Source organism: Dipteris shenzhenensis, chromosome 10 (assembly GCF_047967505.1).
Source record: "Dipteris shenzhenensis isolate YYH24624 ecotype China chromosome 10, Dip_SZ_1.0, whole genome shotgun sequence".
NCBI classification, from domain to species: Eukaryota; Viridiplantae; Streptophyta; class Polypodiopsida; order Gleicheniales; family Dipteridaceae; genus Dipteris; species Dipteris shenzhenensis.
The window spans coordinates 1,040,089-1,066,995 of NC_141605.1; the positions used below are offsets into that span (position 1 = coordinate 1,040,089).

Consider the following 26,907-nt stretch of genomic DNA (forward strand, 5'->3'; position numbering starts at 1 on the left):
ATCTTATAATGGAGACATCTAGGGACCTTCAAGAACAGATTAAATTGGAAGCCGGTCTTACAGTGAGTGCATTCTAGCTTGTCAGCTCCATATACGAGGTAAAATTGAATTTACCAAGCTATGTTTAGTCAATTTTTACTGCGGATATTGGAAAATGTTACAAAAATATCCCTCTAGAAGGGACACATGGTTTAAAAAGGATAATTGCAAAAACCATCAGCATGGCCTATAGCAAAAAAGGTAAACGATACCTGAATCTAAATTGGAATAGAAGGAAAGCTTCATGGAGCAATAGAAGGAGTAAGACCCTAATTTCATGGTCGAAGCAAGAGTGTATTATGATCAATATGTGGCTCCTAGAGAATATGCATTTAAGACTAGCAGAAAAAATATTTAAACAAGTCTTAGGTATACCCATGGGATTCTCTTGTTCACCTCTATGGTGCAACCTATACCTACATTAGTTTGAACGAAACTTTATCATGAAACTATGGAAGAATAAAGATCAGAGAAGACTCGCCAGGTTCGAGTATCCTTTTAGATATATGCATGATATGTTTTTTGTGAATACTAATTCACTAGAGGAGTTCTTCAGAGTACAAGAGAATGATGAGATGGACCCACTTTGGGTCTACCCCTCCGATTCCTCGAGATAAAAGAGACTACAGTGGATACCCAGGTTGGGGGGAATGGTAATAATATTGGAATAAGGGCCAACTTCCTGAATATGTCAATTACCATCACCAATAAAAACAATGGTGTAGCAGTAACAAACAGATTTGATAAAACTGATTACCTGGACTACCCAATATGCAAATTCATCTGGGCATGCAGTAATAGACATTTATCTTTTTTAGAAAAGGTAATCCTCTCTCAAGTGATGCCCATAATATATACTGAAAAAGAGGATTTCAATGCCTTTATACAAGTCAAGAAATTGATTGAAAGTTTTGAGAAAATTGGGTTCAAGAATGGGAAATGTAGAAAAGCGATAAGAACTTTCCGTCAACAAGACTTCTCTAGATGCGATTTGGACCTTCATAAAATAAGAAAGTGGTTAGGTGAGTACGTACCCTAAACCCACAACCCCTCGGAACGTGTGATTGTGAAATTACTGGGCAGTAGACCCAATCCAAGGGGATGGGCGGTCTATTGCCCTCACTTAGATTGTGTGTTGGACCTGTGGGAATATGGTAGGTGGGCCACACACACACACACACACACACACACACACACACTTCCTTCCAAGGAACCTAGCGCTAAGATCGGAGAAGGATATTATGAAAGGGCCTTCCCCTAGGAGACACCCTAGATTGGTAATTTTTGTTATATGGAAAGTATGGGAGTGAGTATTGGGATATATATACTATGCAATATATTATTCACGCATATCAAGGATCACTTAAGTCGACCCCAATAGATAATCATATATCGATATTAAGTCAGACAGATGACTCCTCTATAATGAAGTAATCCCTTGATAGGATATGCATATATGTAGCATAAATTGCGGATCGATATGACCTTGGTTATTAGTTATGTGATATTTGAAGCTAATAAGAGATAATGGAGGGATTTACTATGCTGTTATGAATTTTGAATCTACTTTAAAAAGGATGTGTGAGAGAGATGGATTTGAGGATCATCAATAGACCCGATGGTTAACCACGGTTTACTCGGTTTATTTAACGAATCTAAGAGAGGCTTGGGTAATAGAAGGTTGAATACACGAGTCGAGTAGATCCAACGTATATAAAGAGCTAAGATAGAGGAGTAAATAGAGACAAGTCTCTAAGGATTTGATCCTAATTTCAAAGCACACTGGAGGCAGCCCTGGAACAGTGGAGATTTAATGGGGTGTAGTGCTGATAGGCACATTGGAGTGACACTAGACCGCCACTAAGCCCAAGGAATTTAGCATCCAAAGCTTTGGGTAACGAAGACACTACCCCCCGGATAGTCGAGAAGAAGTGAGGAGCGGGAAGTCCACAGAGCAAAGGACCTCTAGACCAGTACGCTACAAGGAGAAATTGTGCTCGCACATTGAGAACCTTGAAGGGAGAGTACACGACATAGCAGGCAAGCTATGGACCTCCCACAGTTGAACTACTTCATGATTGCAATCGAGCAAGGAAGCCAAGAGTCTATATAGACGATCCTGCTCCCACAACGCATGAAATCTTAGAAGCTTAGCATAGTGAAGGAAGATGATCGACGGTCCCGTCTGGCCCCATTGCTACTCTGAGACGTTAATGAGACCAGGAGTTTCCTAAAGTTCTATAGAAGTGAACTGGCGGTTTGTGACGTTGTACAAAGCGTAAGGGAGTAATCCTCGGTGCTTTAGAGCTTGCTAAGGGCGATATACTGACATTCACGGAGTGCATGGTTTATATATGGGAGTGCTGGACTCAATGAGAAATGGATCCCAAGACTTCCACTGCGAGTTGTCTCTGTGATGGTTGAGGGTGAAATACACGCCCCAGGATAACCTAGAGCGGTCACAATGGAGTGGATATGGTAAGCAAAATGAGTACACTACCCGTTAATAGTTCAACCAGTCATTTGGAAGACCATGGCTATATGATGGATGCGCCTCCACGAGTAGGCTGTCGGTTTAGAAGGTATTCATGATTACCGTTTACAACCCGGGGGATTCACTCTTCATTAAAGGGGGACGTCACTTGCGTGCATGAACTTTAAGAAAACCCCCTATTTAAGATCCATGTAGGATTATAAAACACCCCTATTTAAGCTTATAAGGTACAAGAAAAAGTCTAGTGTGCTCCCCCCCTTTCCTTAAACCTACGTCAAGACGGCTATCCTATTTTGTCAAACAACAAGACTATAAGACGGCTATCATATTTTGTCAAACATCCATCTGTCATCCGCACACCCTCCGCACACTTGTTACCATACATGGTTAGCATGGTAATTCTTGATTCAAGCCTAATAATGATGATAACAGCATTTGTTAAAGTTACATCTATCAAAATAGATGTTCTTGATTCATGCCTAATAGTGATGATAAGAGCACTCATTTGTTGGCATTACATCCATTACATGCTAATCACCTACATCAACATGCTAACCAAGGCAACATTATACCATTTTGCATACGTATTGACTGTACATCTACAAAGAGTATACATATCCACCAATGTATTTCCATACGTAAAGCTCTTGAAATACTATCAAGATGTCTTTTCAAGTAAGCCTAGCCTCCTTCCTTGCCCAATACATATTCTCCAAGTATGTTAGAGGAACAGATACGAGGTATGATGATCCTTTTAATGGACAAGGCTATAAGTGGCATAGCCTGGGCATCCCTTAATCCCATCTCCTTTAATCCTCAATGGGAGCAACACGTGTAGCTGGCCTTATCGAAGCTAGCTGCATATCATATGCTTTACCTCCTTACAAAGGTGTAGCAGAAGCAATAACTAGATCTACAAGACAAGCCTCATCACCTCTAACATAGCCCCATATACTCTTACCAACTAACACATTATTCACCATGAAACTCCACATGGAATACTTGGTTCCATCCAATTTATTATCCCAGGCCAAAACTTCAAACACGTCTCCCAATGATTTTGAACCATCTTAGATGTATGCATAAACTGCCCACCACTGATTCACATGCTGTGAATGGTATTGCACCAACAAAATCACATTAACCCACTAGCCAATGCTTGGCTAAACAATGCACAAACCTCACTGAACTTCCAATGCAGACCTGTACTTGCAAAACATGAACTAATTTGAATGTTGTATTGCCAAATATAGAGGTAAACAGCTCCAAATCCTTTCCCATAATTGGCAACAGTCTCAAAACCTGCTCAGAATAGTGTAGACAGCAACTACATTCACTGTTATTGGGGCGGACAAGCTAGAAAGCTGTAGTAGACCCAATATATAGCGTATAAGAATGATTACACACTAACATAAACAAGTTTCTTCTCCCTTAAAAAACAAACACTAGAATGAGAAAGCTGAAAAGCATCTTGGATGTTTAATAGCAGCAAATATGAAGTTACACAAGAGTAACACCTAAACAATCCATGAATCTAAACCAAAATTTGATAGAGTAGAAAACATAAAATGCATCTTGAATGTTTACTAGAAAAACTAAAAATTAAACAAGAGTAACACCCGAACAATCCATGTCGACAATCCATGTCTATAATCCATAAGTTTAGCATTGACACATCTATGGGCATCTTCTCATAAATGCTGCATCATGCCACATAGCTTGCCAACAAATTTATCCTGCAAAACAAACATAAGCTCCGTGTCAAGTTACATGGTGCAAACCTAGGATCCCTATGTGATAAGAAGGATTGAAAGCACATTAACAAAAACATATGTTACCTTCATCTACATCAGAGATTGGAGCAGTAGGGCTGCAAATGGACTAGGAAGGAGGGAAGGGAAGGGACGACTTCAAAATGGATAAACTTTACAAAAATTTAAAAAATAGAAAATGTACCTTTTCTGCCCTGAACATATTCATTGAAAAGTTTGTAGTCATTCTCATCAAGATGGTATTTCTTTGTTTGTCGATCATAGTTGAGATTGGCCAAGGTTATTATAGATTCCAAATCCACACACATTGGTTGTCAACAAGGTCATATGTGTAGGTCCTAGTTCCCTTTGCTTGTTGATACCATGACAAATGAATTTGAACATTCAAAGGCCTATCCAATAGATCAAAGGGGCCTCTTGTCTCTTTTAGACAATTTCCAACCTTTCTCCTCATGCTTACCACCCTTCCAAGGTACCACATGCCGTTTACAGCACCCTTACTAGTATTCCCAGCTTTTCCTTTTCCTCTTGTCTTTTTGTTTGCATTTATTGATGTGCTTTCAAACAATACTGCACAATCAGATCCTATACCAAGACATGTTCCTGTATGAATCATTGCCTTCTTCTCCAAAGAAAAATACACTCCACTTTTCACCCTTGTTAATCTATCTTTAGATAGTGTGGGATTTCCATTCAATTGGCTGACAAGTGTGCTTTTAGAAATGGCTTTCCCATCCACTTCAACAAATGGCGATATTTCACTAGCCACCTTCTCCTCCTCATTAATTAGACAATCAATCACATGACGAAGCTCACTTTCACTAGTAATTTCCTCATCCAGATCACCTCGAACACCACTATCAAAGTGATTATCTTCATCTATAAGTAGAACATCATCCAATGATTCATCTTCATCCACATATTCAAGATTAGGGTTGAAGAGTTCTAAGAGATCTCCCTCCTCCCATGAGTCATTCCAAAAAGTTTCATCGTGCATACCAAGTGTCTTACTTATGGCCTTTGCTTCTAATAATCCCTCTTTCAATGCAGATACCATATGGTTGTCACTACTCACACAGGCATAGTCTCCCAGGTTGGCCAAAGGAGTGTCATTCTCCTTTTCCAAAGTAGCCCATATATTTTCTTATTTAGAATGAGCTGTTGGAAATTTAAGAATTGAACCTGCTTGAAACTCTGCTATTCTATTAAGTGCTCCTGTACTACTCAACAAATCAAAGCCATCATAGCATCTTTCATTCTGAACCATTCCACCCACCTTGCTGAAAAAATTCTCACATGCATCCGATCCTGTGCAAGAAAGGGGTACGTGCAAGTGAGGATGCTTTTCCCTAAAGGTCTTTATCAAGAGAACCACAAAGTGACATGACAATTGAATGTCAATGAATGTTTCTCTACTGATAAAGTTTTGCTTTAGGGAGTATGCATCATGTTTAGTGATCCACATGCGCCAAATCCTACATATAGAAAGGACCATGAGTATTAGCCACATAAACCTTGGAAATATGTTCAAAATCCTTTATTCATATATCACTAATAGCAATGGTAGCAACTTCTACATACTTGAAAAAGAAAGACACCTTTCCTACATCTTTCACACGACCATACAAGTCTAAGGTAGGTGATAAGAAAATATCAATGTAAGATGCTACTATTGATAAGTACATACGTGTGCCCAATGTCCGCTCTTGGTGAGCACCATAGCCTTCTTGTAATAACTTCAAACACTTTTGCACTTTCTTTGCAGCAATCCTTTGTGCAGCTCTCCAATTTTGTCTATCCTTCCTCTCAATATCCCTTCTTGCAAGCCATGTTCATCAACCTTGAATAATTGATATACAATTGCTACATGATTCAAAGTCACAAGCTCTCTACCAAGTACCAACCTCCTAGATGCACTATCCAAAGGATTGATAAGTTTCTTTCCATTATGGATATAGTCTTGATCATGCAAACCACTGATACTCCCATCAAATGTGATGTGTGCTGTAAAGGGCCAACCCTTCCAAGGAATGCACAACCTGGGACCTTGACAAGAAGAGTAATCTTGCAACATCAACTTTCTGCACCTACTATCCCCATCTGAAGCATGTCCTATCAATGGACCTACCACGTCCCTTAGAAAAATGTTCCAAGAAAGCTGAATGCTCTCCCACTGTTCTCTGACAAACATGGAATCAAACCTATTACATGTCAATTGCACCAATAGAACTAGCTTTGGCAAGCATTCAAGAAGAGGATTCACTATCAATACCCTTGCATAATGAGCAATCACATTATGTTGAAAAGCATCCACAACTCTAAGATATCCATCTTGACCATCACCAACTTGCACGACAAAGTCTGGAATGCAAGTGTGTTCCAGCTTTTTACCACAAAAGCCAACCAAATTATCATCACGTGCCACCCATCTCACCATTCTTTTCACAACTGTTTCATCCTTAGCTAGAAGAACTGGCACACTACCCAAGGGTATACGTTTCTTCATCATGTGACAAGTGTAAACTTCTCTTGCATGTTGAAATATATCCTCTTGTAAACCAGTTCGAAAGAAAAGTGCTTTTCTTGTGGACCTCATTGTGGTGGACATGTGTGGACCTCCAAGGTTAAGTGATAAGAAATTATGCAACCTTGTCCCTCCCCATATCTTGACAGTCTCAAATAATTCCTTTGTTGTATTGGAATATCTCTTCCCTTGACCTACTCTTGAAATGTTTTGTGAAATGTCAACAAAGAAGTTCCACAAAAACGTGAACGCCTACTCAGAACCCATATTGCTATTCAACAGCTCACAACAATTCAAAAACGGAGCTTAGCTTCCGCTTAGACTCAAACCTACATGGTAGAATTTTGGGAGTGCCGTTTGCTATTTTTTCCCCTCCAAAGATTTTGAATCAACATGAATGGCATTTGAAAGTGCCATTTGTCGCAGCACTAAGCTAAATCTGGCAGTGCCATTTGTCCGTGCATAGAAATCTTGACTGACACAAAGATGAGCATATTAAGGTGGTGGGTGTCGTTATTGATCAAGTCAATACCTTTAGAATCTCGCTAAACATGGGTCCTCGATGAGCTGGCCCTTTTGGCCACGTGGGCGGCAAACCACTAATTTGATCGAGTCTTTTTGCCCGCCAACTCCCGTTTTCAATTATTATCTAGCGTAACACCCTAATCTTTGGGAGTCTCTGATCATCGAATCCTGCCATTGATTGTTGCCCATGAGTCTGATAGAGTAGGGGACTTGCCAGAGAGCCGAAAAATCCTTTCAAAAGCATGTTAGAAGACCTTCAAATGGCCACAGCTAGCTGTATATACCACCTTGGGCATTCCCATTCTCTGCACAATTAACTGGCAATGACTCCATACTCTTTTGCAATCAATTTTGGCAGAGTACCTCTCGAGCACGAGGTATTCTTGATTTGATACATATAAATGTATGGGGTTATGCCCAAACCTGTAGCATCAATGGTTCACTTTACTACTTGACTTTCATCAATGACTATAGCAGATATTGTTGGGTCTATTTTCTGAAAGAGAAATCTGAAGCGTTTTCTAGATTTCAAGAATTCAAAGCCATGGTAGAAAACCAGACAGGCAGAAAGATCAAAGTCATGAGATTAGATAGAGGAGGTGAATACATGTCTTCAGCATTCATGAACTTTTGCAGAAGTCACGGCATTTGAAGACAATTCACTTGTGCAGATACTCCTCAATAGAACACAAGAGCTGAAAGGAAGAATGGGACTTTAGCAAACAGTGCTAGAGCAATGCTTAGTGAAAAGCATCTTCCAAATCAGTATTGGACAGAAGCAATAGCCACTGTGAACTATTTGCTTAATCGGCTTTCTACCGAACCAATACAGGGTATGACACCTTATGAAGCATTCACTGGACACAAGCCACACATTGGGCATCTTCGCATATTTGGTTGCATAGCATATGCCCACATACATGATGATCATCGTAGGAAATTGGATGTGAAGTCACGCAAATGCATCATGGTTGGCTATAGTGAAGAAAGCAAACATACAAGTTGTATGATCCCATCAACTGCAAGGTCATTATGTCCAAAGGTGTAATCTTTGATGAGGAATTAGAATGGAAAACCTCAAATACATAGGACATAGACACACTGATTACTCAATCATCTACAGAAATGGTTGATGAAGAAGAGAAAAAATTGCCAGCAACACCCCAAGTAGAGCCACAGCAACTCAGATGCTCTACTAGGGAAAGCAGACCACCAGCCAGATTGACATATGCTCAAAAAGGCAAAGCAATTCAGGTCGAAACCACCAACTATGCTCTTATGACTACCATCATGGCTACAGAAGGACCAGTGTACTTCAAAGATGCCGTAGACAAGCTAGAATGGAAAACTGCTATGAATGAAGAAATGGATGCTTTGTATAAGAATATACTTGGGAATTATGCGACCTTCCACCAGGAAAGAAGGCCATAGCAAACAAATGGGTATACAAAGTGAAGTACAATCGAGATGGAAGTATTCAAAGATACAAAGCTAGACTAGTTGCAAAAGGATTTGCACAGTAATATGGTCAAGATTATGATGAGACTTATGCTCCAGTAGCAAAGACGGATTCCATACAGTTCTTGATATCACTAGCAACACTCAGTAGATGGAATGTGTACCAGCTCGATATCAAGAATGCATTTCTCAATGGTTATCTAGACGAGGAAGTCTACATGCAACAACCAGTAGGTTATGTTGAACCAGGAAAGGAGAATAAGTTTTGCCATCTCAAAAAGAGTCTCTACGGCTTAAAGCAAGCACCCAAAAGTTGGTACAGCAGAATCGACAAGTATTTTGTTGATCTTGGATACATGAAGTCCGATGCATATCATACTCTCTTCTACAAAGTTCAAGGGGAAGACATTACTATTGCACTTTTGTAGGTAGATGATTTGATTGTGACCGCAATCAAGGATATCTTCATCAAAAAACTAAAACAAGACTTATTTGTAGAGTTCGACATGAAAGATCTTGGACTTATGCACTATTGTCTTAGAATTGAGTTATAGAGAGATTCAGATAGCACATTTATGAGTCACCTCAAGTATGTTGACAGTCTCCTAAAGAAGTTTCATATGGCAGATTGCAAGATTGCAGCCACTCCCATGGAACAGAGTTTGAAACTTACTAAAGATTCAGACAAGCCTACACTTAATGACAAATACTACAAGTAGCTCATCGAATCTCTTATATATGTGACTATCACACAGCCAGATAACTGTTATGCAGTAAGCTCACTAGCACAGTTTATGGCAGATCCAAAATAGTCTCACGGGAATGCAGCCAAAAGAGTCTTGAGATACATCAGAGGTACAAGGCAGTTTGGGATAGAATATAGAGAAAGTCATCCATGGTTGCATGGATACTATGACAGTGACTATGCCGAAGATCATGAGACCAGGAGATCGACACACAGATATACATTTTTCCTTGTTCAAGGTGCTATATCATGGTTGTCAAATAAAAATCCGACTGTTTCTTTGTCTTCGACTGAAGCAGAATATAGAGCACTCACTACAGGTGCATGTGAGACTATATGGCTCAGAAGACTATTGTTAGAAACATATTACTTTGATTAGTCAAAGCCAACTATAAAATACTGTGATAATCAATCAACTCAAGCATTGGCCAAGAATCCATTATATCACTCCAGGACAAAGCACATTGGTGTTATAGAGCACTTCATTAGAGAAAGAGTCTACAACATTGTGATAGCAAAGCGAATGTTGCAGACATCTTTACCAAACCACTCGGTAAAGAGCTATTCAAGAAACACCGACTAGCTCTTGGTTTGACGCAAAGGAATGACATTCCCATTAAACGGGTGTGATGGAACGTAATGTTCAGTCCTTCTTCGATTCCCGAGAATCACCATCTTGAGGGAAGGCCTACTTCATGATGTTGATCTTGAGGGAAGATGTTGAGAGCATGGATGATTTTTTCAAGTTAGTTTTGTTAAGAAGCTAAACTTTTATATTGCCATCGAAAGTTGTATGCCCTAATAAAAATAAAAGTGTGAAACATTCGCCAGGATTTGAAACTTTTATGCAAAAAAATTTAAAGTTTCGCCAATATTTACACGTTTCCCTTCAAAATTCAAAAGAAAATTTAAAAAAAAGTAATACATTCTACCAATATTGTGAAAGTTAAAAAATGAGCTTGAAAACTTTCACCAAGATTATTAATATATAAGCATAGCTTTGATAAAAACATCCCTGGTTGAGAGTTCATGCTTAACATCATGTGATCATGTGTGCATAGCACCATCATGTTATCATATGTAAATAGCACTAACCCAATAGAGTGCTATAAAGGAAAGGGTTAGATGCCCTAACCCTAAACCTAAATGGGTTTGTATATATTCTACATTTTCAACTAAATCTAGTGTATAGATAGTCATTTGTGGTGTGCTCTCTAGCTGTGCCCTCTCACCTCATCTCCACTCTTCTCCTCTCCCCTCTTCATATTTTGTCAAAGCATGTTTGTGGAAACATTGTGGAAATTTTTATAAGTGGAATGTCATTTTTCTCCCTCTAGGGAGATGATAATTTTTAACTCTTTGAGCCCTGAAGCTAAGAGATCAATAAGTGAGGAGAAGATGCAATTGTGAGCATTGGTAAGCCAACAAAAGCTATGCTTGTGTGCCTTATAGGTACACATGAGATAGGGGAGAGAATTGAAGTTAAAAGGAAGATTAAGAGAGTCAAGGGTATTAGAAAGGAGAAGAGTAGTAGTGCATACCTCAAGTGAACTAGAAGGGGCAATCTACAAAATCGAAGAGCCGGAGTAGGTCTGTGTTTAAGGAGTAGTGTAGATCATCATCATCAAGTGCTTTTACTTTGGGAACTAAAGCAGAGGTGGAGCTCGGCAGGGAATTTTTAACAAGGGAGGCTTGTGAAAGATTAACATCACAAGGTAGAGGGGATGTCTTCTGAAGTTTGGGGTATACTTGGGAGGGGAGCTATGTCTGCGTTTGAGAGGGGGGTTGGTTTTAGAAGAGGACGAAAGGGAGAGAATGTTGAGAGCAAGAGAGGGTCTATAAGGTTTTGAAAGGAAGAGGGGAAGGTAAAGTCAATGGAGGGTGCGAGAGACTTGGCTGTTCCAATAAGTATCACTCTAAAATGATAGAAGGTGATAAGGGAGAAAATGACTTCCTTTGGTAACTAAGAAATCCAATTAAGGAAGGCGAAGAACTTAGCTTGAAGGGAGCCGAGAGGGAAGAAGATATCTAAGTGATTTAGCATATACCATAAGACATGGTTAAGCAAGAGAATGGAGGATTTGCAAGAGAGATTGGTCTCTTTGAAAAGGCATCTACATTTAATGTAAGGACGAAAAGCATTCTGGCAGTTTTTGACGTAGTAATTATCATCTTTGTCTGAAAAGCCAGAGTCCTATCAATTGGAGCCTTTGGAGCGAAAAAATATTTCCTTAGTGCGACCACACTTGGAATGATCAACAGTTTTTAGAAAGAAGGGAATGTTGAGGAACTAATTGGAATTCAGATGCTGACGACCATGGCAGGCATCATTTTTACATTGCTCCACCTCTTTGGAAGAGAGGTTACAAATGAAGGCGAGAGAGTAAATGGAGAAGGGGGCAAGGTAGCTGAGATTATTAAGGAACCAGATTTTTTGATCAAGCAAGGGGCCTTCATTTCGATGTGTCTGGAAGGGAGAAGTGTTACACATGAAGCTAAGTTCTTAAGTTCCTTGCCATCGAGGGGTTGAGGAGGCTAGGAGTGAGACTGGGAGAGGGTCTCAAAGGAGGCTTTGTCCTCAGGGGAGAGGAGATCAGAATTGATGAAGGAGTAAAAAGTGATGTTGGGAGGGGCAAGGCCAGCAGGGATGTGGAGGGGGAAGGCACCGTTGAGGATGAGTATTTCGTTAGCGAGGCCAGGGATAATGGAGTGATACTCATTAAGAGCAGTAGTATCACTGAGGTCAATTGTGGAAAGTTTAGAAGCGACTCTTTGAAGTCTTGCAAGAGCACCGTCCATTTCAGTGCGGGCGATTTTCAAAAGTTTAACCCAATCACTGAAGGAGAAGGTTTTGATGAGTAAGGGGGAGTTTTTTGCAAGAGCATTGAGATCATGAGTCCTAATAAAAGAAAAGAACTCAAAAACCTAGAAACAAGAGAGTACCGCTTGAGAAGCCGGAGAGGGAGCAAGAAGTGGGTTGTTGAGGAGCAAGACGTCCCAAGAATGTTTCTGGAAAGAGGGGAGAAAAGGAGAACCAAGTTAGATCAGGGAGTCAAAAAGCCAAAGAAAAGACTTGATGACTTAAAAGTCCTATGTGCAATCGTCCAAAGTTGCAGGGGAAAGCGTGTGTGTGTAGAACACATTACAACACCCCTTTCCATAGTGAAGAGAAGACAATTTAGAGTAGGAATGAGAAATGTTTTATTGATAAACTTTAAGATAAATAGAAAATCCACTAAGAATGAAATAGCATCACTAGAGGGTGAACATTTTTTTATGAAAAAGGAAATGTGAGCAGTTGCACTGTGATAAGTCATTAGCAGCATCATTTTTATTGAAGAGGGGAATCTACCTACCATCACCATCCAACAAGCAAACATGATAAGAACCAGCTTAACTTAGGTTCGGAACACAAGTGTCATAGACACCCCTCCCTTTTTATGGGGGTCACGGGAAAAATAAGAGAGATAAGTATGGGACGAGGAAGTTAATTTCGAGGAAAGGATGGGGAAAGGAGGGTTGGGGGGGGGGTGTTAAGGTGGGAAAACAAGGGAGCTAGGGTTGAAACCAAGGGTAAAAAAAGGGGGTTAGTAAGTGTGTGTGTGTGTGTGTGTGTGTGTAAAGAAATAAGTATCTATGTGTGAGATACATTTACTAATCAAAATTATTGTGTGTGTGTGTGCGTGCATGGGGGGGGGAGAGAGAGAGAGAGAGAACTAAGAGAGAGAGAGAGAGAGAGAGAACTGAGAGAGAGAGAGAGAGAGAGAGAGAGAGAGAGAGAGAGAGAGAGAGAACGCATTGAAGCAACCCATCAAATCTAAATAAACTTCGTGTAGCAGTGGTGTGACACATAGCTAGTGTGGAATAGATGGTGGTTCCAAGATTTTAGGGGATGAACTTAGTGGTAAGAAGCAGATTCTATCTCACCACTATGTTGTTAACAACTAACACCATTCATCATCTAGCATTTCCATGTAGGCGTACTTTTTGCCAATGTGTACATTGGGTGATGCAAATAAACCCTCCTTGCATCAGCACTTAGAAATCTTGTTACAACACTTATTAAATGCAACATTATGTGCATAATATAGTTGAAAACCTTATGGAAAAATCAGTCATGACACCAAGAACCTCTTTATTTTCTGTGTGCCACCACTCTGGATACCCAAAACTATGTAGAGACTATGAGCTTTCTCCCATCACTTTTTAAAGAAACACCATAGCTCCCTCCATTTAACTTCATTGAAGGGCCTCCATACATTTTGTTCATTTGGACACATTGGCTGATTTCTAGCAATGAGTGCTTGCTCTATGCTCCAAAATTGCATCCAATATTTTCCAATAGTTGGGCCTTTGAGTCCAAATCTCTCAATGCAACCATGACAAGCAATGTTATCCTCATGGCATCCTCAAAGATTTACATAATTGTGGTGATGATATCTTATCTTCCAAATACACTATTTCCCAGTAGACACCCATCCTTAGAAAATTTCACAACTGAAGGTCTCAATAAAAAAGGTTTAATTTTTATTGAATGATTGCAATGTGTCAAAATGCATGCAAATTCTTGTTCCTATAGGAAGTTGCAACATTGTGGACCCATTCCATGAAGTGTATATTGTCTCAAGCCATTGATGCAATCAAACAAATTTCACAATTTTATGAGCATCACGTATAATCTCCTTAAACCATGGTACATGCTTGTAATAATATTTCAACACCCAGTTCAAAGTGTGAGTGCAGCACAATGATGCATAAAATTGAGTAAACTATCTTTGTAGTAATCTACCAACTTTTTTACAACTCTTTGCATTGTCCATGACAATCTACACAACTTTTTTTGGGCCTATCTCCCTTATGGTTTCTACCAAAATACTTGCTACTTTCATTTTTTGGATCAATGGACTTATGAAATGCCTCTTCTTTGGTGATACAAAACATCGCAAAATCAACAATTGGCAATACAATCATGACATTCATCAATGGGCATATTTTTTATATTTGTCCATCCATCTAATAACAATGGTGCATCCCCTATTAATTTTGCTCAATTCCATGCATCTTGCATGTCAATGTTTTCAACCATAATTAGTGGATAACCAGGAGGTACATTTGATAGACTAAGAACGTGTTGAGCCATCTCCAAATCCTAGTTATGAATACTCTCTACAATTGATGGTTGCCTCATGGTCTGATTTGCACTCCCAAGGTTCTACGTGATGTCGATGATGGCATTTCTTGGTTCCCTAATTGAGGCATGCTTATACCAATATTACTGAGATGGCCTGAGGAGCCTCATTACTTGTGGGAACTTATATGCTTGAATTTTAAGCTTCAATTGGAATGATGACAAATGCGACGTTGCAACTATCACTTGTAACTTGCCAAATTTCTATTTTTTGCCTTTTTCCACTTAAGTATAGTTTCTCTCTTAATTTTGGAGGAGCTACACTTGCCCCATCACCATGGAAAAGTGCAATAGATTTGTTTGCAAAGCAAAGGAGGTGACTCCTTATATGGGGGGCACCTCCATATTTCACCTCATTACAATATTTGCATCTTGATTTAATATAGTCACACAGATTGATATTCTAGGCCGATGGACTTATATTTTTCACCCCCAATATTTTTCGCTCTTTGTTGTGCTACTCAAGAAGCCTCAATAAAGGTTCTAAATGTACCTTGACTAGAATTCTCATGAACATATGCAAGGGGGGTGTCACACCCACTTGGGTTGCATGAACCTTCATTTTGAAACAAATTAAAATTATCAAATCTGACCATAGTCTCATCAACCACATTGTGCACAATATCAATGAGTGAGTCCTCCATGCTATGAACTTGAATTGTAACACCTTGCCTCCTACTTAAAACTCATTCTCTCGTTGTGCTTCCAATACCTAGGTGTATATTTCTCATCTCCATACTTAAAGGCTATAAGATTTCAAACAAAAATTCTAAAAGCATAGACATGTATCAACACAATCTCTCCAAATGCACTTGGTACCTCACACGAGTATAAAGGCAAGCTTCCAATCCAAAAAACTAGGAAAAAACAACCTCTTGGAAATTGTGATAACTCACATACTCCCCTTTACATTCATTGCCTTGCTGTTGTGGTTGGACCCTTGCCCTAATACACTAGATATTGGAGCAGTAGACCACTTTAGCAATCCTAATAATGACTCTCTCTCTTGATGCTCATGATTAATTGTGGTTAACCTTACCTCAACATGCTAAGTGTAGGAGCTATGGGCTACAATCTTGCTGAATTGAAGAGCACTTGCTAAGTGTAGGAGCTATGGGCAACAATCTTGCTAAATTAAAGAGTGCTCCTAGCTCTCGTATGCTTTCTATACACAAAAATGGGTAGGAAAGCTAGTAAAAAATGCTACTGATACATGTTTTAATACCACTAGTATTACCATATTCTTAGTGTTTATTTATGTACTACCATAAATATTAGAAACCCCACTGGAATATGGACTTATATCACCACTATCATGGATACTGCCACCGAGATAATGCTTATTACTGCTAATATATTTATTTGATTCAATGGTGAATTTTTTAGGTTACCCACATGATCACATTATTTTTAGACATTTTTGGACCGAATGTGACATTCATGAATGACAAGTTAATGCAAACATGAAAACATAAACAAAATCCATGTTAGCTATCCCAAACCCAAAGGCACCTCAATAGCTTGAGGTCTCATGGAGCCAACTAGAGAGACCACTACTCACAACTCTGAAGGAGCATGCTCCAAGCTTGCATCCCATGAAAGTTGTCGACTCTTCAAGGACCTTCACAAATACCATGTAATTATTTGCATGGCCACCCACCATGTGGTAGTATCACTGCACCCTCCCAAAACCTAGCAACACTTAGCACACACCCCTACGAAGGTTTACATAAAAATAAAGAACTGCCATCAATTCCCCCATAACCAAGTAGGGGGAAAGAAAGACCACAGCCATCCATACAAGACCTGGTAGAAAGTACACATGCCCAACAATGTTGTCACCCATACAGTGTCCAAAATAAAAAATATCATTTAAAACTATCACAAATGTTGAACTTGGACTAGATGCATAATCATCATCAAGGTTGATCACCACCATCTCTATTTGCACCAGTCCAGTAAAGTGAGTGTCCTCCACAATACGTGATTTTGTGCTTGATGCTTTGGCTTGTGTGTCATAAGATCTTTCATAACAAAAGCTTGACCTCTCTACCATAGTACTTGTAGATTAGCCAATTTCTCCTAATTCCTAGTGTCTTTCACCTTGCCATTGTCTTTTACAACATAAGCTATCTTTCCTCAAAACAATGCCTTAGATCTACATTGAACACACTATTCAAAATTTTTAGACTTTTATAAAGTCCAATTTGAGAAATGGACTAAAAAACAATCCAAAAATTTTGAATATACTAGTAATGTTGTTTTTTGAACTAGATTTGCCAACTCAAGACAAAACATTTGATGATTAAGTACTAAGAACATCAATGCATAACCAAATCTCTTACAAAGGTGGTCTACATAAACATCTTCATAACTTCACAAAAATCTCTTACAAAGTGGTCTACATAAATATCTTCATAACTTCTTGTGAATTGAGCTACTATCACCTAAGAACATCAATAGATGACCAATAATAGATGACCAATTCTCTTAGAAAGGTGGTGTAAATAAACACCTTTATGTATAAGTGGTGTGCACACACCTTTATGACCATTTCTTTTAGAAAGGTGGTGTACATAAAGCCCTTAGAAAGGTAGTGTAGATAAATCCTTTTATGTGTAAGTGGTGTACATATACACCACACTTGGTATTAAAAAACACCCTTAACTATAAAAATACATTTGACATAAAGTTTAAAATACACCATTAAGTATAAAATGGACCTCATAAACAATCTTTATACACAATAATGAGAGTAAAGAAATAAAAAAAGTAGTAAACTTTTTATTAGATATTTGCTTTACATAGAAATTCAAAACTTGTGATTACAAAGCCATCAGCCATCATGTTTCTCAATACCAATGTCCTCAATGCTAGGCGCTTGACTACCAGGGTCCTAACTAATAGGCTGCTCTAAGACTGGAGTCTCAGTAGTAAGGTCGTCAGACTAGGTTCCTGACTAGTAGGCTGCTCTGGAGTCTGTAAGGTCATGGTTGAAGAACCATCTATGCCTCCTGGTAACTCCTCCTGGTCATGCTTTGCCTCGTCCATACCTTCTTTGAGTAAGGCTTCCTTGCTTGATCCACTTGCCTGTCCTTCACCCAAGATCAAGGGTGCCTTCCTCACTTTTAATTTCAAGGGAAGTGCTTCCACCTCTTTAGCCTTACCTTTTCCAGTGGAACCTCCTTGACTCTAGTTGACAATTGATCACCCTTATTCTTTGTGTGGATTTCTTCTTGCCGTAAGTCATTGGATGTAAAGCTTTCATCCTCATCATCACCTGAGCTAGAATCATCACCCTCAGACTCACTACCCTCTTCTTTGACATTTTTCTCTTCAAAGAAGGAGTGCAACTGTAATATGTGTCAAAGAACTCAATTTGATGGGGGGTATCAATGACATTTACATTTCTACCTTGGCGTAGCAATTTCTCAGCAGCAAAACCCATTCGATACAATGCTACTTCCCACCCATCATTCAGTAAATTCTTTGTCATCTCTAGTATCACATCAGGATCCATCGGCTTTCTGTAATCCACCATTGCTGCATCAAGCTTAACCTTATTGTCCTCAAAGTAATGAAGCTCGAGAGTCCTTAAAGGAATTTGGATTAGATTGCCACCACCCCTGGATAAGAAGCACATCAAGAAAGGCTGCAAGACTTGAATGGCAGTGCCTTCCAAGACAGTCATATGATTACGTAGGACTATACCATGGCATACTTTTGAAAGTAAATACCCAAATGCAGATGTCAAACTCGCATACAAGGCATCTCTTTGTGATTCTATCACGAACAGGACCAACGTTGATCTTTTCTTATCTACCATAGGACCTTCTACGATAAACTACACAAGTTCAACTATCCATGACATTGCAAGGTCTTGCAATTCGTCTATGAAAAATACGCATGGCTTCTCCCAAGCATGACCGCTCATTGTTATGAAATGCTCTGTATCAATGCCATTGATGTGTGCAAATTTTGTATCATTCTCTGATAGCAGGATATCATAGGAGAAGCTGAATGGGGAGAACCATCATCTAAACCACCAATTGCTCTACCTTGGGTAGTGGACTGCAAGGCCTTTTTCTTGATGTCCATATATTCTGTCTCAACAACCTTTGGCATTTTAGCTCTTAGATCCTTTGTTGGTGAGGCATCTACATCCATTGAAGCCGACCACTTTCTAGCCCATGTCTTATTGTAGTGTGTATGGTGTGGTGTTTGGTTTGAAGTTTGTAACTGAAGTTTCACTTTTCTGTAGCAAGTTGTCTAGAGAAGGTTGTTAACTTGAATGCCTACTTTGCATTTCATTGTGTAGAGTGAGAATTGCCAGAGATGTAGAGCTAAAAAGGCACGATGATTGCCGTGGTATTCTCTCCCTCATTACATGTTGGCAAGATATTCTACTCCCAACATGTCTTACTCCATTCTTTTTGTTTTGAATGCAAATAATTGGATTATATTTATTTGAATGGAAAATTAGAACATGAAGAACATAAGAAACTAGGTCGATCTTGTCTTCTTAGCAAGAGATAGAAAATGATCTCATGGCTGAAAAGAGGACGTTCGGAAGGGAGACATAGGTAATAATTCACAACATAAACCCGAGATGGTTGTTAGACACTACCATACTAATTGATTTTGGGTGTAGTGGACCCAAAGAATGGTGACAAATGGCTCCAATTGGTAACAACAAAGACTTCTCAAGACAGGTTTTAGGATGATACTTGAGAAATTGCATCATTTGCAAAGCGATGAGCTTTCAAATGAGTAGAAATGTCACTTGCTTTCATTGGCACATGGTGGGCTTACACGAATGCCTTGGTCATGATTTCAATTGATGAATTGATGAAGTGAATCCCTTGGTTCAATGGGGCATCCAAATTTGTAAATGATATTTTCATACAAAACCTTGCTATGCTTTGGCCCATTTGGAAACAATTAATTGCCACCACTGTCCGTTTCACCCCTATGTGTGTTGGGAATTTGAAGGGTCTGACAACATCCAACCCCCACTTTTGGAAGGGCTCCCATGGATAACTAGGCTTCAATGGTATTTTATCTTGGAAATTCTGCTTGCCTTCCCATTGTATGCAACACACTTTTTGTAGTGCCTTGTGACCTAATATACTCCACCCTAATCCTACACAATATTTTTCTTACTATGATGTTGGTGGAAAATTGACGGCTTGGTGATCCTTGGTGGGCGTCATCCATGATGGTTGCTCTCTTGTGTGGAAAAATGCATCATTAGAGGATCATATACCCCTCTTTTATGTACAAGCAGCTAGCAATTGGTGTGATTTGATTTGTAATCCTTTTCCATTTGTTTGTGGATGCATACATGGCTATGGATAGGTAGTACATGATCTGTTCATGCTTGTCCTTATACATTGACACAATGAGTAGTCCTACATCAAGGAGACTAGCATTTATCCCTTCTTTGGGCTTTGTCTTTGGTGCGATATAAGTAATTAGTGCCAATGAGGCAAATCAAGTTTGTGAATGATCTTGAAGATGCATTTACACAAAAATAGCATCCAAGAAATCAACCTTGTCTTCATGATTGTTTTGTTGATCAGATAGAGCAATGAGCAATCCACATAGATCAATGCTTGCAATCCACATAGAAAACAAATGGTTTCCCCATCAAGAGATAATATAAAAAAGTTTGAACACTATCCACCCTCTTTAGGGCTTCCCTTTTAATAGTCAAGCAATCCATCTCCACCACTGAAACCATTAGCCTCTCGTAGAAGATGGGGAAATCCATATTCCTATCTAGTTAAGCTAAAATGGATCCAATCACCAGCCTTGATGCATCGACATGTACACATGAAAGATCTTCTTGTAGTATGTATTCTAATATTGGTGCTTTTTTTTTCATCTCTTGCAAGGTCTAGAATGATTTGGCTCAATTGACATTCCATTCAAACTTTGTATCCTACGTTGTGAGATAATGTAAGGATTTGGCTATGCTAACAAATTTTTTGATGGAATGCTTGTAGAAGCTTAGGAATCCTATGAATGATCAAGAAAATCAAAGGATTGGGAGCTTAAAAACAAAAAATATTTGAGCAAGGTTGAGCCCTTGGCATGGAGTTGTGGAATTGTCTACATCTCTAATTGGTTGTTCACATAAGATAAATGTTAGAAACACTCTTTGGTATAAAAATCCAACTGACAAGTCTACCTCTAAGATATTCTAAACTAGTGATTGTTCTCAAGGTGAAATCCAATTCTTTAGACTTCCATGATGTTGTCTCTATGTTAATAAGCAAGCAACAACACACTATTCAAAATTTTTGGACTTTCTCTCTTGGTTTGGACTTTTTTTTGGAGCATACCTCTCCACTCAACCTCACTTAGTGAGCTAAAAATTTGGGTTTTTTAGAGCACTAAATGGGACACTTATATACAAATATGGCCTTATTAAGCTAAAAAGTCAAGTGATGACCTCTAATTTAAAAAAAAAAGGCTCAGTGAAGCTATAATTCCCAAACTCGTGCATGGTGCCCCCATCCAATAACTATAATAATAATAATAGTAGTCTCCTAACTCAAGTTCAATTTTAACACTATGAAGTGAAAATATGACACCATATGAAAAGATTTTGTTGAATTCAACATATAAGTGGTGTACAGATACACCATTTTTTTGAAAAAAAAGAGTTTGTTGAATTCAATATATAAGTGGTGTATAGATACACCCTTTTTTTGAAAAACAAACCATATAATAAATTATCTTATTGGTGGTGTATAGATACACCATTTGTATGGAAAAAAGCATACAAAATATTATCTTATGCATCTGAATCTCGTTCAGAGTCATCAGATTCATGTAATGTATTTGCGCTTGATGGGTCAAGTCTTGCCAAATGATGTTTAATATGGACACGACTTGGATCAGGGATTGTGATACATTTTTCAACATTGTATCCATGCTTCTTTTTAAAACTTCGTGTCCTCGATTTCCAGCAATGAATAATGCTACTGACTTCCATCTCTGTTAATCCCTCATTATTTGGAACCCATTCACGTTTCTTTTGCAAGCATCCCTCATAGAGTTGTTTTATTGTATATCTTCTCGGGAGATTTTTCAATGGCTTTGGTTCATACCATAAAGCTGTAAATGTTATAGGAGTTCCTTGTCATCCCTTTCTATCTTAGCAACCTTTGCAACCCAAATTGGGCCACCTTGGTCATCCAACTATGAACCTGGATCAGATGCCCAAAGTGCAACAAATAGACCCTCTTCAATCTCATTAGATGGTATAAACTCTGGTAAGGGTTTGTCTCCCTTTCTGCCACAATATTTTTGAGGTAAAAGGCATTCCTCTGCTTCCTCCATATCTACTAATATATTTATATCCAAAGGAAAACTTGGTGACCTAGCTTGTTCCAGCCAAAAGGATTCACAGTATTCAATGCTCATTAAGTTTTCTTGTCTTTTTAAAGATTGGATAAGTGCTTCAGTTGATTTAATTGTCTCCAAATTCTTAGTTGATTGCTCAGGATATTTCTGCATCATACTTTGAAGATGTTTAATGAAGGTTTTCAAGCCTTTCATTTCATCTATGTCAAGTGATTTGTTTTTTGCAAGAACAAATCTAGTTTCCTCCAATGGAGTTTATGATTATTGTTTTATGGTTTAGGATTTAGGATTTAGGTTTTAGGATTTAGGATAAGATCATGAGCTTAGAGTCTAGAATCTAGGGTTTAGAATTGAAAATTAGGTTTTAGAATTTAAGTTATAGGGGTTAGGGTTTAAGGTTTAGGGATTATAACTATTATATAAGTTTAAGAGCTTAGATTGTATAACCTAAGATTTAGGGAACTTTAGGATTTAAGATTTAGGGTGTAAGATTTAAGATATATAGACTATATAAAATATGCATTCTAAAGTATTTAGTTTAGATATATATAGACTATATGTTATATGCTTTCCAAAGTGTTTTGTTTATAGGTATGATCCTTTGCAAAGGCTTTAAGTATAAGTCTACCTAGTCAAAGTATCCTACTGATTAGGAACAAGCACATAGGCTAAAAGCACACAGATTCATATTTTCTTACATTCATGCTGCATGGTGTATCAAAAGGTACGATTCTTTACAAAGGCTTTACTTTAAGTAGTTATAAGTCTACCTAGTCAAAGTATCCTACTGATTAGGGACAAGTACATAGGCTAAAAGCACACCGATTCATATTTTCTTACATTCATGCTGCATGGTGTATCAGAAGAAATGAAAAAGTATGTGATAAGAAATATTCAGAAGAAATATGTATTCCATATCATGGATACCATGGATATCTGGTGGTTGCTAAAGTAAAAAAATGATATGGATGCAATGATACTGTAGATTTGTGCAAAGCCTTAAACTTTATTTAAGGTTTTTGCAAAGTATTACACATAGTAATAAAGATAAGTAAGTATGCTAAACCTCTTCTAGATTCTATGGTTTTAAATACCTACCTTACAAATACATTATCTAATTTTTCATTCTTCGACTAACTAACAAGTATTATACACATGGAATAAAAGCATACATGCTAAAAGTAAGTGTGTAAAATTTAATATTTTCTTATTTTTTTAATTAATTCAATTCTTTTATTGACTACTTTTTAAAATTGAAAGGTTATTAGTATATAATCTACATAATTTTAAATGTTATTAATGTGTTATATTAATTATTTATATATTTATTTAAATTTATATAATAATTAATTTATATTTATATTAGTTTTTAAGTTAATAATGTATAGAATAGCAATATATTCACGAATTTTTCATTGTTTTAAGAATAAGTATTATATAAAGCACATATGCTAGAAGACCTCCCTTTCAAGTTATATTTTTTAAATTAATATATTTATATATTTATTTATTTAATAATTATATAATATTTATATTAATTTATAGATTAATAATATATATTTTTAGCAAAATTATATTTTAACATTAGTTAATAAAAATTTATTATATTATGGAGTAAAAATATTATAAATGGATTTCTTATATTAATAAAGTGTCATGAGAAGAGTTTTTTGGAAAGATTTATGATTAAATTTTGTTTTGAAGTTGTTGCGTACGCAATAGGTAGGGAGTTTAAGTGGTTTTGAGGATGAGAGAGAAATTTGTAATAAAGTGTCGTGCGAAGAGTTTTTTGGAGAGATTTATGATTAATTTTCGTTTTGAAGTTGTTGCGTATGCAATAGTAGGTAGGTAGGTTTGAGTGGTTTTGAGGTTGAGAGAGAAATTTGTAATAGATTGTTTTTTTTTTTAAAGGAGGTTTTTGGAGAGATTTATGATTAAATTTTGTTTTGAAGTTGTTGCGTATGCAATAAGTAGGAAGGTTTGAGTGGTTTTGAGGTTGAGAGAGAAATTTGTAATAGATTGTTTTTTTTTTAATGAGTTTTTTGGAGAGATTTATGATTAAATTTTGTTTTGAAGTTGTTGCATATGCAATAGGTAGGGTTTGAGTGGTTTTGAGGTTGAGAGAGAAATTTGTAATAGATTGTTTTTTTTTTGTTGAGGAGTTTTTTGGAGAGATTTATGATTAAATTTTGTTTTGAAGTTGTTGCGTACGCAATAGTAGGGAGGTTTGAGTGGTTTTGAGGTTGAGAGAGAAATTTGTAATAGAATAGGTTAGGAGAGAAATTTCTAAAAATAGGTTGTGAGAGTTTGAAGTAAAGAGGAAAATTTGTGGGAAAAAAATTTAATGCAAAAATGGTTTTTTGAAGTTGTTGCATACACACAAGTTTTTGAGAAAAGGATCGGATTTGAAAAAAAATTCAAATTTATAAAAACTTGATTCTTAGAAGTTCTTGCGTACGCAATAGGTTAGAAATGAACTCACCTCTTGCAACATTTTGAAAATTTTTGAGAATCCTGTAATAGGTTGATGAGAGGAGAGAAGCGTGGAGTGTAAACGAATGATCTTTGAATGAAAGAGAGAATGAAGAATGTTCTACTTATAGTGAACCTAAAAGAACTAAAAAAACCTTAAAAACTAAAAAAAGCTGACTTGATCTAAAAGCTACCCATTTCCTATAAAACTCTACTCCTCATTCTCTCTCACAACTCTCCTCATTCTCTCTCATAACTTTCTTGGAGCTCCACCACCTCTCCACCCAGGTACTCCCTCCCTCCCTCCCCTCCTGCTTCCCATCCCCTCTTCTCCCGCTTCCTCTCTCCCCTCCCTTCCCCTCTTCTCCCTCCCCTCCTTTGCCCTCCCCTCCCCCTCCCTTCCCCTCTCCTCCCCCTTCTTCTCCCGCTTCCTCTCTCCCCCTCCCTTTCCCTCTCCTCTCGCTTCTCCCCTCCCTCCTCCGGCTTCCTCTCCTCCCCTCCCCCTCCCTTCCCCTCTCCTCCCCCTTCCCCTCTCCTCCTTGCCTTCCCTTCCGCTCCCCTTCCTCCCCCTCCCTTCCCCTCCTCTCCCTCCCCACTGGCCCTTCCCCCTCCCTTCCTCTCCCTTGGCCTCCCCCTCCCTTCCCCTCCTCTCCCTCCCCGCCGGCCGTTCCCCCTCCCTTCCTCTCCCTCTGCCTCCCCCTCCCCGCATGCCCCTCCATCCCCGCCATCCCTCCCTTCCCCTCCCCCTCCCCGCGGCCCCTCGCTCCCCTTCCCCACCATCCCTCCCTTCCCCCCCCTCCCCCGCCCCTGCCCCACCCCCTCCCCCTCCCCCGCGCCCCCCCTCCCCCTCCCTCGCCCCGCCCCTGCCCCGCCCCGCCCCCTTCCCCTCCCCCTCCCCCGTGCCCCCCCTCCCCCTCCCCCGCCCCCTTCCCCTCCCCCGCGCCCCTCCCCCGACGGAGGGGGGGGGAGGGGAGGGGCACGGGGGAGGGGCAGGGGCAGGGGAAGGGGAGGGGGCTGGGGCGAGGGGCGTGGGGAGGGGAAGGGGGCGGGGCAAGGGAGGGGAGGGGGATGCGCAACAGGGGGGAGGGAGGGGAGGGCGAGGGTCACAGGGGAGGGGGGGAGGGGAGGGGCACGGGGGAGGGGGAGGGAAAGGGGCGGGGGGAGGGGGAGGGCACGAGCAACGGGAGGGGGCAGGGAGTGGGAGGGGGCGGGGCGGGGCGGGGGAGGGGGAGGGGCGGGGAGGGGGAGGGGGACGGGGCCCCCCCTGGTTGCGTGCACAACAGGTGGGGGGGGGATCCCCCCCCCCCACCTGTTGCGCACGCAACAGGGGGAGGGAGGGGAGGGCGAGGGGCACGGGGGAGGGGGAGCCGATGGGGAGGGGGGGGAGGGGAGGGGTGGGGGGGAGGGGAGGGGCGCAGGGGCGGGGGCAAGGGGGAGGGGGAGGGGAGGCAGGGAGGGGGCCCCCACCTATTGCGAGGAGAGGTGGAAGGGAGGGGGGCACGGGGAGGGGGGGGGCAAGGGCACAGGGGAGGGGGAGGGAAAGAGGCGGGGGAGAGGGAGTGGCTGGCGCGGGGAGGCCGAGGAGGGGCAGGGGAAGGGGCGGGGATGAGGGAGGGGAGGGGGTGTTAACCCCCCACCTGTTGCACACGCAACAGGGGGAAGGGGGGGCGAGGGAGGGGAAGGGGGAGGGGAAGGGGAGGGGCGTGGGAAAGGGGCGGGGGCGGGGAGGCGAGAAGGGGGAGGCGGATGAAAAAAATTAATTAACTTAATTTATTTTAAAAAAATAAAAAGTTAAAATAAATAAAACTTAAAAAAATTAAAAAATTAAATTAAATTTTAAATATGAAAATAAATTAATTAATTAAAATAAAATAATTAAAAAAGACAAAAAAATAAATTAAATTATTTTATTTTAAAAATTAAAAATAAATAAAACTTAAAATAATATTTAATTAGAAATTTATTTAATATTTTGAGTTTGAAAATCATTGTAATTCTCATTTTTTATTTTTGATTGTTTTTCAGAAAACTATGGCTTCCAGTTTTGGTTCCAAGGTGTCTTTCAAATACCTTAAACATGCTTGGTATTTTATGGAGCACAAATCAAAGTATTTTTTGGTGATCACTGCAGAGAATGTATCAAGCGTGAAATATTCTACAGAGGCAGTAAGAAATGGTGGCATGGTCTCAAACATCAACATTAAAGAAAATAATTTGATAGAAGTTGTGTGCAAAGGAAAGAATGACGAGGTGGTTTACAAGTTACGAGTTACTCACAAGCACTTCTTAAAGCCCTTACCAGATTCAATTGAGGGA

At 39.5% G+C, this 26,907-nt stretch overlaps 1 pseudogene; it reads right to left on the minus strand.

The window, feature by feature from the left end:
• Nucleotides 1–4,412: 4,412 nt before the first annotated feature.
• LOC147897237 (uncharacterized) lies at nucleotides 4,413–5,773 on the minus strand (annotated as a pseudogene).
• Nucleotides 5,774–26,907: the final 21,134 nt, after the last annotated feature.